A 12,500-nucleotide genomic window follows, 5' to 3' on the forward strand; every position below is an offset into this window, starting at 1 on the left:
TGTGTGTATATATATATATATATATATATATATATATATATATATATATATATACATATATATGTATGTATGTGTATTATATATATATATATACTGTATATATACATAGATATCCATCCATCCATTTTCTACCGCTTATTATATATATATATATATATATATATATTTTTTTTTTTTTTTTTTGTTATTTTTTTTTACATATATATACACATATATGTGTATATATACACATATATATATACTTATGTGTGTGTATATATATATATATATATATATATTTATATATATATATATATATATATATATATATATATATATATATATATATGTATATATATATATATATATGTATATATATATATATATATATATGTATATATACATATATATATATATATATATATATATATATATATATATATATATATATGTATGTATATATATATATATATAGATATCCATCTATCCATTTTCTACCGCTTATTATATATATATATATATATATATATATATATATATATATATATATATATATATATATATATATATATATATATATATATATATATATATATATATATACACATATATATATATATATATATATATATATATGTGTATATATATATATATATATATATATATATATATATATATATATATATATATATATATATATATATATATATATATATATATATATATATATATATATATATATATATATATATATATATATATATATATATATATATATATATATATATGTATGTATTTATAGTCAAGGTTTCTGTGGTTTATCCGGTAGAGTGGAATACACAGTAGGTTAGGAAAAAACACAGAGGCTATATCATCCCTACAAGCCTGTTTCACAGGTTTCTCTAGCAGAGAAAAAAAACCTTTAAGGTTTCTCTGCTAAAGAAACCTGCGAAACAGGCTTGTAGGGATGAAATAGCTTCTGTGTTTTTTTTCCCTGACCTAACGTATTCATGTATATACACTTTGTAATACAAACAAAAAAAGGTTTTTTATTTTTTCAGGTTTCGTAAATTCACCAAAACGTCACCGTGGAGTTATTGAGTCTGTTTAGCTGATTGGAGAGTTAGCTTCCGCAGCTCGTGGGTCCATGACCATGACTTCTGTTTTGTTTGATCGGCCGTTTTACTGCAGAGACTGTTTGGAAACAATTAAGGTATGGAAATAAACTTTTACAGAATATTTCTGTGTAAATAACTCATTTCACAACGTATATATCTGCGACTAATATATGGAAATAGAATTTTTTCTTCTAAAATTTTGACTGATATAGTCCGAAAAATGCAGCACTAACTCTCGGTTGTTCTTTCGGAATTCCACCAGGATCCTTTTGTGTCACTTCCACATTCATTCTTCACAGTAGGATAAGTGTGTGAAAGGAGGTGTTATCCCCATATTTACATATGAATCTTTATGGTTGATACGTACGTGTCAGTGTTTGCTCATCTCGCTCGTATAGGCGGGCCTCTTTTCTCCAGACACTGTTCCAGGTATTAAAATGAAATGGAGTGTGAAATAAGCTCCTCAGTCTCTGTGGCCGACTGCTGTGGGGAGAGAGAAAGAAAATCCCTTGTCAACACATCACACGTTTACCGTCTATCACTCCGGCTCCACAGCCTCCCACGATGCCCATTAGGGTCCCCATGAAGCCACGGGAGTGGGGGCAAGGTACCGCCGATGGCAACGTTCAGACAAGGTGGCAGTAATGTTCTTAGAATCCTGAGAAAATGCGTATGAAACAATACAAAATTGTTTTAAAAGTAACTCTTAAACCAAACTTGAAATATGCCTAATAATGCCTGTATTCATGTATCTTTGTGAGTTTTACTAGAAACATGTGTTTTTGTAAGGTTTACAAAAGCAAAAATTCGTTTTTTACTCAATATGACAGTAATGCTCTTGGAATCCTGAGAAAATGTGTATGAAACAATAAAAAAAAATTCAACGATAACTCCTAAGCCAAACATGCAATATGTCTAATAATGCCTGTATTCATGTATCTTTATGAGTTTTACTAGAAACATGTGCTTTTGTAAGGTTTGAAAACACAAAAATTTGTTTTTTTACTGAATATGACAGTAATGTTCTTAAAATCCTGAGAAAATGCATATGAAACAATAAAAAATTGTTTCAAAAGTAACTCCTGAACCAAGCATGAAATATGCTTAAATATGCCTGTATTAATGTATCTTTGTGAGTTTTACTAGAAACATGTGCCTTTGTAAGGTTTACAAACGCAAAAATTAGTTTTTTACTCAATATGACAGTAATGTTCTTAGAGTCCCGAGAAAATTAGTATGAAACAATACAAAATTGTTTCAAAAGTAACTCTTAAACCAAACATGAAATATAGCTAAATGTGCCTGTATTAATGTATCTTTGTAAGTTTTACTAGAAACATTTGATTTTTTAAGGTTTGCAAACGCAAAAATGATTTTTTTTACTCAATATGACAGTAATGTTCTTAGAATCCCGAGAAAATGCGTTTGAAACAATACAATTTTGTTTCAAAGATAACTCCTAAACCAAACATGAAATATGCCTAAATATGCCTGTATTAATTTATCTCTGTGGGTTTTACTAGAAACATGTGATTTTGTAAGGTTTACAAACGCAAACATTAGTTTTTTTACTCGATATGACAGTAATGTTCTTAGAATCCCGAGAAATTACGTATGAAACAATACAAAATTGTTTCAAAAGTAACTCTTAAACCAAACATGAAATATGCCGAAATATGCCTAAATATGCCTGTATTAATGTATCTTTGTGAGTTTTACTAGAAACATGTGATTTTGTAAGATTTGAAAACACAAAAATTTGTTTTTTACTGAATATGACAGTAATGTTCTTAGAATCCTGAGAAAATGCATAAGAAACAATAAAAAATTGTTTCAAAAGTAACTCCTGAACCAAGCATGAAATATGCCTAAATATGCCTGTATTAATGTATCTTTGTGAGTTTTACTAGAAACATGTGATTTTGTAAGGTTTACAAATGTAAAATTAGTTTTTTACTCACTATGACAGTAATGTTCTTAGAATCCCGAGAAAATGAGTATGAAACAATACAAAATTGTTTCAAAAGTAACTCCTAAACCAAACTTGAAATATGCCTAATAATGCCTGTATTAATGTATCTTTGTGAGTTTTACTAGAAACATGTGCTTTTGTAAGGTTTGAAAACGCAAACATTAGTTTTTTACTGAATATGACAGTAATGTTCTTAAAATCCTGAGAAAATGCATAAGAAACAATAAAAAATTGTTTCAAAAGTAACTCCTGAACCAAGCATGAAATATGCCTAAATATGCCTGTATTAATGTATCTTTGTGAGTTTTACTAAAAACATGTGCCTTTGTAAGGTTTACAAATGTAAAAATTAGTTTTTTACTCAATATGACAGTAATTTTCTTAGAATCCCGAGAAAATGCGTATGAAACAATAAAAAATTGTTTCAAAAGTAACTCCTAAACCAAACTTGAAATATGCCTAATAATGCCTGTATTAATGTATCTTTGTGAGTTTTACTAGAAACATGTGCTTTTGTAAGGTTTACAAACGCTAAAATTAGTTTTTTTACTCAATATGACAGTAATGTTTTTAGAATCCCGAGAAAATGTGTATGAAACAATAAAAAAAAATTCAACGATAACTCCTAAGCCAAACATGAAATATGTCTAATAATGCCTGTATTAATGTATCTTTGTGAGTTTTACTAGAAACATGTGATTTTGTAAGGTTTACAAACACAAAAATTAGTTTTTTACTGAATATGACAGTAATGTTCTTAAAATCCTGAGAAAATGCGTATGAAACAATAAAAAATTGTTCCAAAAGTAACTCCTAAACCAAACATGAAATATGTGTAATAATGCCTGTATTAATGTATCTTTGTGAGTTTTACTAGAAACACGTGCTTTTGTAAGGTTTACAAACGTAAAAATTAGTTTTGAACTCAATATGACGGTAATGTTTTTAGAATCCTGAGAAAATGTGTTTGAAGCAATACAATTTTGTTTTAAAGATAACTCCTAAACCAAACATGAAATGTCTAATAATGCCTGTATTAATGTATCTTTGTGAGTTTTACTAGAAACATGTGTTTTTGTAAGGTTTGAAAACACAAAAATGTGTTTTTTACTGAATATGACAGTAATGTTCTTAAAATCCTGAGAAAATGCGTAAGAAACAATAAAAAATTGTTTCAAAAGTAACTCCTAAACCAAGCATGAAATATGCCTAAATATGCCTGTATTAATTTATCTCTGTGGGTTTTACTAGAAACATGTGCTTTTGTAAGGTTTACAAAAGCAAACATTAGTTTTTTTACTCGATATGACAGTAATGTTCTTAGAATCCCGAGAAAATGCGTATGAAACAATACAAAATTGTTTCAAAAGTAACTCTTAAACCAAACATGAAATATGCCTAAATATGCCTAAATATGCCTGTATTAATGTATCTTTGTGAGTTTTACTAGAAACATGTGATTTTGTAAGGTTTGAAAACACAAAAATTTGTTTTTTACTCAATATGACAGTAATGTTCTTAGAATCCCGAGAAAATGCGTATGAAACAATAAAAAATTGTTTCAAAAGTAACTCCTAAATTAAACATAAAATATGTGTAATAATGCCTGTATTAATGTATCTCTGTGAGTTTTACTAGAAACATGTGCTTTTGTAAGGTTTACAAACACAAAAATTAGTTTTTTACTCAATATGACAGTAATGTTCTTAGAATCCCGAGAAAATGCGTATGAAACAATACAAAATTGTTTCAAAAGTAACTCTTAAACCAAACATGAAATATGCCGAAATATGCCTAAAAATGCCTGTATTAATGTATATTTGTGAGTTTTACTAGAAACATGTGATTTTGTAAGGTTTGAAAACACAAAAATTTGTTTTTTACTCAATATGACAGTAATGTTCTTAGAATCCAGAGAAAATGCGTTTGAAACAACACAATTTTGTTTCAAACCAAACATGAAATATGCCTAAATATGCCTGTATTAATTTATCTCTGTGGGTTTTACTAGAAACATGTGCTTTTGTAAGGTTTACAAACGCAAACATTAGTTTTTTTACTCGATAAGACAGTAATGTTCTTAGAATCCCGAGAAAATGCGTATGAAACAATACAAAATTGTTTCAAAAGTAACTCTTAAACCAAACATGAAATATGCCGAAATATGCCTAAATATGCCTGTATTAATGTATCTTTGTGAGTTTTACTAGAAACATGTGATTTTGTAAGGTTTGAAAACACAAAAATTTGTTTTTTACTCAATATGACAGTAATGTTCTTAGAATCCCGGGAAAATGCGTATGAACCAATAAAAATTGTTTCAAAAGTAACTCTTAAACCAAACATGAAATATGCCTAAATATGCCTGTATTAATGTATCTCTGTGAGTTTTACTAGAAACATGTGCTTTTGTAAGGTTTACAAACACAAAAATTTGTTTTTAACTCAATATGACGGTAATGTTCTTAGAATCCTGAGAAAATGCATATGAAACAATAAAAAATTGTTTCAAAAGTAACTCCTGAACCAAGCATGAAATATGCCTAAATATGCCTGTATTAATGTATCTTTGTGAGTTTTACTAGAAAGATGTGCCTTTGTAAGGTTTACAAACGTAAAAATTAGTTTTTTACTCAATATGACAGTAATGTTCTTAGAGTCCCGAGAAAATGAGTATGAAACAATACAAAATTGTTTCAAAAGTAACTCTTAAACCAAACATGAAATATAGCTAAATGTGCCTGTATTAATGTATCTTTGTAAGTTTTACTAGAAACATGTGATTTTGTAAGGTTTGCAAACGCAAAAATGATTTTTTTTACTCAATATGACCGTAATGTTCTTAGAATCCCGAGAAAATGAGTATGAAACAATACAAAATTGTTTCAAAAGTAACTCCTAAACCAAACATGAAATATGTGTAATAATGCCTGTATTAATGTATCGTTGTGAGTTTTACTAGAAACATGTGCCTTTGTAAGGTTTGCAAACACAAAAATTAGTTTTTTACACTCTATAGTCCGGAAAATACAGTAACTTGGTATCCGATCAATAATGAAAAATAATATAACTTTGTATCACCCATTTCTTCTGGACTATATATGACAGATTGTTTCTGCTATAGACAACACCTTGCTAAATTTCCACTAGACAACGCAACATTCTCTTTTTAACTCTGAACAATTGAAAATATCAAGTGAACGTAATTGTTTCTTTTCGAATATTTCTTATAACACCACCAATAACATAATTGGTGTGGATAAAATTCAAAAAATCTACAATATGGTAGCCTATTTTCATCCTCGACTGCAATTCCCAACACGTTCACCGTGCCACGGATTACATTTTTAATCCCAGCCCAGCCCCCGAGTGCTGGCCCTCCAACCCAACAGTGGATCTCCATTAGCCGAACCCTCCGGAGGAACATCATGGCCTAACCTCGCCCCGAGGCTCTGCTCCAGTTTTCGTTGGCAGAGGCCAGACAAAGCCACTTGTCAGTGTTGGTACTCAGCCAAGCACACAAACGTACATATTACCATTAAACACATCTTCACAAGGGGGCGTGCGTTTTTAGAATCATTGGAACAAATAAAAAGTGTCTCCCTAATCGCCTCCAAAATAATAACACCCCCGATGCTGCGGGGCTAAACGCTACCTGCCAAGAAGCCTACGCCTGTCACATTTGAGCTCAGGCAACCGCAACACCTCCACTATGAACGCCGTGTGTTGGTGGAGAGTGGCAGCGTTGCAAATTATTCATTTCCACTTTAATGATCTGAAGTCAGTCCGATCATCACCAGACGCCGCGGATCTCAAATCCCAACGATTCCCACTTTTCTACCAGGTCTTTGTTTGCCTTCCTCCATTGGACGGCCTCCACACCCTCCTCCTTTCCAGCTGTTCAACCAATTAAATGCACACAGAGGGTAGACTGCCCACTCTCCTGTTGAGAAAAATACGTGCTATAAAAGCCCTCTCTGTGCAGGGCTATTGTGTGATGGCAAGGGCCGCCATCTTTAATTAAGGCCTACACCTCCACCCTTCCAGTCGCTAAATAGCAGTGGGCTGTCGGTAGAGACAGCCTCTGTGCAATCCAGTTGTAAAAGTGGCGAGGCTGACGCCTGGTCCTGATGCGGGACCAGTTTCTGGTCGCATTATTGTTGGGGTACCGGTTGCAAGTACGGTAGCGCCCCAGCTTATGAGCTCAATTGGTTCTAAGACCAAGATCTAACTCAAAACATGTCTATCTTCTTTAGTGAAATGAAAAAAAAATCAGTCTAAGCCAGGGCCCCTGGAGAGGGGGTCCAGACTGAGGCCAAGGGGGAAAAAAACTCCATAGCCATAGCACACATAAACATGACCCCAAAGGACATTAAATGCATCATTAAAAGATCAGAGATGATGCAACCGGCCACTTCTACACACAACCACAAAAGTAAAACAAAGACACTGTGGTGGCCTCTGCGGTGTTCCACGCCCATCGTCTGCTGGGGTGGGGGGGAGCATGGCCAGAGACAGGAGCAGACCCAACAAAGCAACCAAGAGAGCCGACTCCACCCTCGGCCGCCCGCCAACTCTCGGCCAGTGTCCAGTCCGCATGGATGAGCGAGGATGCGTCTAAGGAGACAGCTAATATCGTAAAGTATTCACTTAGGAACTGGACTAATGCTGCTTCTCCGTCGTGTAACAATAAACAAAGAAATTGTTGTTTGTGTTGCACACGGACATCTTTGAGTGACGGACCGGAGAGGTCAGACTTGACGGGAACCGGCATATACGCCCGCATAAGACCCGGTGGGCGAGGCTATTGCTCGCTCGTCCGGTCTGTAGAGTCAGGAGAAAAGAAAGAACTGAAAGACGTCGGGGTAGACCGGTCGGCAGCTTTCCCATATTTTCATGGATTAATGTCCGCCGTGTGGGTGTTGTTTTGAGTGCAGACCGACTTGCCGAGTCTGCTGCACGTTTTTAATGGATTGTTTTTCTGATTCGGTGGGTGTCGCTTTTCACGCTCGCTTCCTCGGTTCCGGTGGTTTCGAGGGCTGGATTGTGTCGATTTCTGTCTGTGGGCCTGCGGACTAGTATCACCAACAGCGGGGATGCTTATAACTCCGAATACTCGTAAATTGAGGCACCACTGTACATCATTGTCCATTGACTGGTGGAGAACCGTCACATCTACTTTGCAACTGAATCTCAGGTGAGCCTCGGCTGCATTTGATGGCTTAGAAACATTTCATAACATTTAGTTAATCTAAATTGTAACCCTACAAAGGGAATACAATCACGTTTGTGAGGGAATTTAGCAGGCAGGCTGGCATATACCAGGTTCAATGGAGAATAACGTTTGTGACGTAAGTTGTTGGTATTCCATTTTAAGAACAGATCATGACTCCAAGTAAAGATGCAATCCACAGGTTGGTTGGTGTTATTATCAGCAGGGATGGCGAGAACAATGTTCCTCCTCTGTGCTTTGAAGGGGGGTACCCGGAGCAGGTCTAGAGAATGTAAGGCATGAAGAGGGGGGACAAAGTGGACTACTGTCCCCCAGAGAGAGGCCTTGTTCCAGGCTGGGGTTGTACAAGAAGTCAGCTGCTCTTTGAATGAAATGGATGGACGGACGTGGGCCTGGCTGTCTGGATGCATAGATGCTGGCCCGATTGCCCACAGAGCAGGCGTGCAAAGGAACCGGGGCAAGTCTGGGGAATGTGAGGCATGATACGAGAACAAAGCCAGCTACTGTCCCCCGGAGAGAGGCCCTGTCTCGGGCGAAAGGGCACAAGGAGTCAGCCTCAGAGGATGGATGAATAGATGACCAGCTAGCTTGCTGGTTGACAAGAAAGCAGAGCAAGGGTTTGAGTGAAGGCCACACCCTTACTGGAGGGGGAGGGGGAGGGGGGTTCAAGTACTTCATTAAACTTGCAGATTCTCAGTGAATGTCCTTAATGTAACGTATTGTTCATTGCAATGAATGGCTGTGAGCAGCATAGTTTTAGACATGTATAATTAGTCTGGAACTTTCCATGTCATTGTTCAGTACTGGGTGCCCGGGGGGGGCGGGGGACAAATCCGGCCCGGGAATGACACCGTACCGACCCCCGAGATCAGTTCAAAACTCGAGTAAGAGATTTTTTTGCTGCAAATTCCTAGAAACACTAGAGTGCTCCTGTTGTACGGAGGAACCGGGCTTACTGTAAACAGATTCTTGCATTGACATTTGAACCTTGCTAGGTGGGTCCAAATTTGTAAAATTTACATAACTGAGGCGTTCCTCAAGGCACCCCTTTAAGTCCTCTGGCAGTTCCACTTTTTTTGTAACTAAGGTGTTGCTGTAGCTTGTTTACTTCAGATGCAGCCATTTGTTCAAGTTCTTTAGTTATACTAGTGGTGTTCCTCAAGGCTCCGTTTTAAGTCCTCTTTTATTGAATCGTTTGGGCTATTCAACTGGGGGCCCACGAGTTCAGTTAAAAAAAACTTCAGCAGATTCTAAAAAACATTATTGGGCTTGTCATAGAGATGATCTTCGACTAGCTTTTTTTGCAGAAGGCTTTTAAACACAGCAGAGCGCTCCTGGAACTCTGACAAAACAAATAAATAAAAAATTAAAAAAAATATTTAATGTATACCGTATTTCCTTGAATTGGCGCAGGGAATATAGTATTCGCACGTCTAGAATTACTGCCGGGTCAAAGTCGTTTCTCAAAATAATTAACGCATGCTTGGCCTTATCGCCGGTTTATTATTGAAGCTGGATCAAATTCGTTTCGCAAAATATTAATTTTATTATCGCATGTCGATAATTTTCGCCGGGTCAAACTCGTTTCGCAAAATATTTAGCATATGGCTAGAACTTCCACCGGGTCAAATTCGTTACGTCACGAGTGACGATTTACCTGTCCTCATTTTCAAAATGGAGGAAGCGGCTTTCAGTAGTTTACAATCGCACAAAGGAAAAAAGATAAAGAGCTTTTCAGTAGGATTTAAGGTCCAAGCTATTGAATACCGGTACAGTATGCTAAAGAGAACAGTAAGCAGCTATGTTTTATTAATATACCGTAGCTGCGTGTGTGAAATACTGTATAAGTCATTAAATGACTCCCGCCTCCTGGTGGTAGAGGGCGCTGCCGCGCTAGTGATCCTTCTTGCGACTTCCGGTACTGCAGAAGAAGTGAACACACGCAGCAAGAGATTTTTTTTCAGATGGAGGATTGCATACCAGTATCTAAAATAAAACAGTTTTCTAAACTGGACTTTCAATGGAAGCAGGAGGTAATAATTAAAGGAATATCTCCATCGAAACAGAGACTTTTAAAACTGAAGAAAGAAAATAAGGAAGACTTCTATAAACTAGTTATCGATGCTTTTGGTCAGAAGGAGCTGCAAATGGACTCCATTTATAAGTACAGGTAAGACCATAATAACGCTTTTTTTAATTAAATGTGCTTTTCACGATGGTATGCTTACATCACACTCAAAGCGCACGCCTAAATTTTATGGATTCCTTTTGGTAAACGCCGGAGTGAGAAGAGGTTTTAAAATAATTACCGCATGCACGGCCATCCCGCCGGTTTCCGGTAAACGCAGGAGTGACAGGAGGTTTTAAATTAATTAACGCCCCTGCGGCCATTCAAGGAAATACGGTATACAAAATAGGACTAATAGTGAAGGAAGAAGTCCGGTCCCCGCAGTCCTTGGCTTCGTGGAAATGTGGCCCCCAAAACAATTTAATCATACAGACTTTTGACAAAAACAAGAAAGTTAGATCATATTACGCCTATACTGTATATACCTTTATATACATATATACATACATATATATACCTATACTGGCTCACTTGCACTGGCTTCCTGTGCACCTAAGATGCGACTTTAAGGTTTTACTACTTACGTATAAAATACTACACGGTCAAGCTCCTGCCTATTTTGCCGATTGTATTGTACCATATGTCCCGGCAAGAAATCTGCCTTCAAAGAACTCCGGCTTATTAGTGATTCCCAGAGCCCAAAAAAAGTCTGCGGGCTATAGAGCGTTTTCTATTCGGGCTCCAATACTCTGGAATGCCCTCCCGGTAAAAGTTAGAGATGCTACCTCAGTAGAAGCATTTAAGTCTCATCTTAAAACTCATTTGTATACTCTAGCCTTTAAATAGACTCCCTTTTTAGACCAGTTGATCTGCCGTTTCTTTTCTTTTCTTTTCTACTCTGCTCCCAACCCGGGGTGGACCGCTAGCGTGTGCATCGGATGGGGACATCTCTACGCTGCTGACCCGTCTCCGCTCGGGATGGGTCCTGCTGGCCCCACTATGGACTGGACTTTCGCTGATGTGTTGGACTTACACAATATTATGTCAGACCCACTCCACATCCATTGCTTTCGGTCTCCCCTAGAGGGGGGGAGGGGGGGTTACCCACATAAGCGGTCCTCTCCAAGGTTTCTCATAGTCATTCACATCGACGTCCCACTGGGGTGAGTTTTCCTTGCCCGTATGTGGGCTCTGTACCGAGGATGTCGTTGTGGCTTGTACAGCCCTTTGAGACACTTGTGATTTAGGGCTATATAAATAAACATTGATTGATTGATTGATTGATAATATCCTTGATTGGAGATGTTATTGTGGACTTACAAGGTGACACTGACCATGGTCCATAAGTCTGCACAGCAACAGACTGATACTCTAACTGGAACCACCACCGTCCCGGTCTTATGACTTGGAAAACGAACACTGACAAGACTCTAACCTTTTGTAACTTAAGAAGGTGGTTTCCATGCAAGTCGAAGAGACTAGACCAGTGACGTAAAACATCCCCGGACCAATGGAGCACATGTAACGTATGAGAAGTCAGACTGTTCTGTGTGGCAGCAAGACATAAAACACTGCGAAGACTGTCCTCCATAGAGTGAAGGGCAGGGCAAATGTTTTATAGTTTATTAGCTGCACTTCTTTTAAATATCACACTTTGATGTGATTTGATCAATGTGCCCACATTGAACATCTAAATGCAAACTGTCAATGAGAAACACTCCAGACATATGTATGTATTTATGTAACATATATGTTCATAACTTTGATGGACAGAATTTCTAGGCGCAGTCAAGGCGTTGAGGATATCCGGGTTTGGTGCCTGCAGGTCTCTGCTTTTTGCAGATGATGTGGTCCTGATGGCTTCATCTGGCCGGGATCTCCAGCTCTCACTGGATCGGTTCACAAGCCGAGTGTGAAGCGACTGGGATGAGAATCAGCACCTCCAAGTCCGAGTCCATGGTTCTCGCCCGGAAAAGGGTGGAATGCCATCTCCGGGTTGAGGAGGAGACCCTGCCCCAAGTGGAGGAGTTCAAGTACTTCGGAGTCTTGTTCACGAGTGAGGGAAGAGTGGATGGTGAGATCGACAGGCGGATCGGTGCGGCGTCTTCAGTAATGCGGACGCTGTATCGA

General features: G+C 37.0%; 1 protein-coding gene across 1 annotated transcript in view; it reads right to left on the reverse strand.

Annotated features, from left to right (window-relative positions):
• The window catches only part of zswim5 (zinc finger, SWIM-type containing 5), a 188,898-nt gene extending 187,425 nt beyond the window's left edge, over positions 1–1,473 (reverse strand). Inside the window, exon 1 of the mRNA XM_062070801.1 lies at positions 1,465–1,473. The gene's annotated coding sequence lies outside the window, so the exon portion shown is untranslated. The remainder of the gene's footprint in view (positions 1–1,464) is intronic.
• Between the last annotated feature and the right edge of the window lie 11,027 nt (positions 1,474–12,500).

This window comes from Entelurus aequoreus, linkage group LG14 (assembly GCF_033978785.1).
Source record: "Entelurus aequoreus isolate RoL-2023_Sb linkage group LG14, RoL_Eaeq_v1.1, whole genome shotgun sequence".
NCBI classification, from domain to species: Eukaryota; Metazoa; Chordata; class Actinopteri; order Syngnathiformes; family Syngnathidae; genus Entelurus; species Entelurus aequoreus.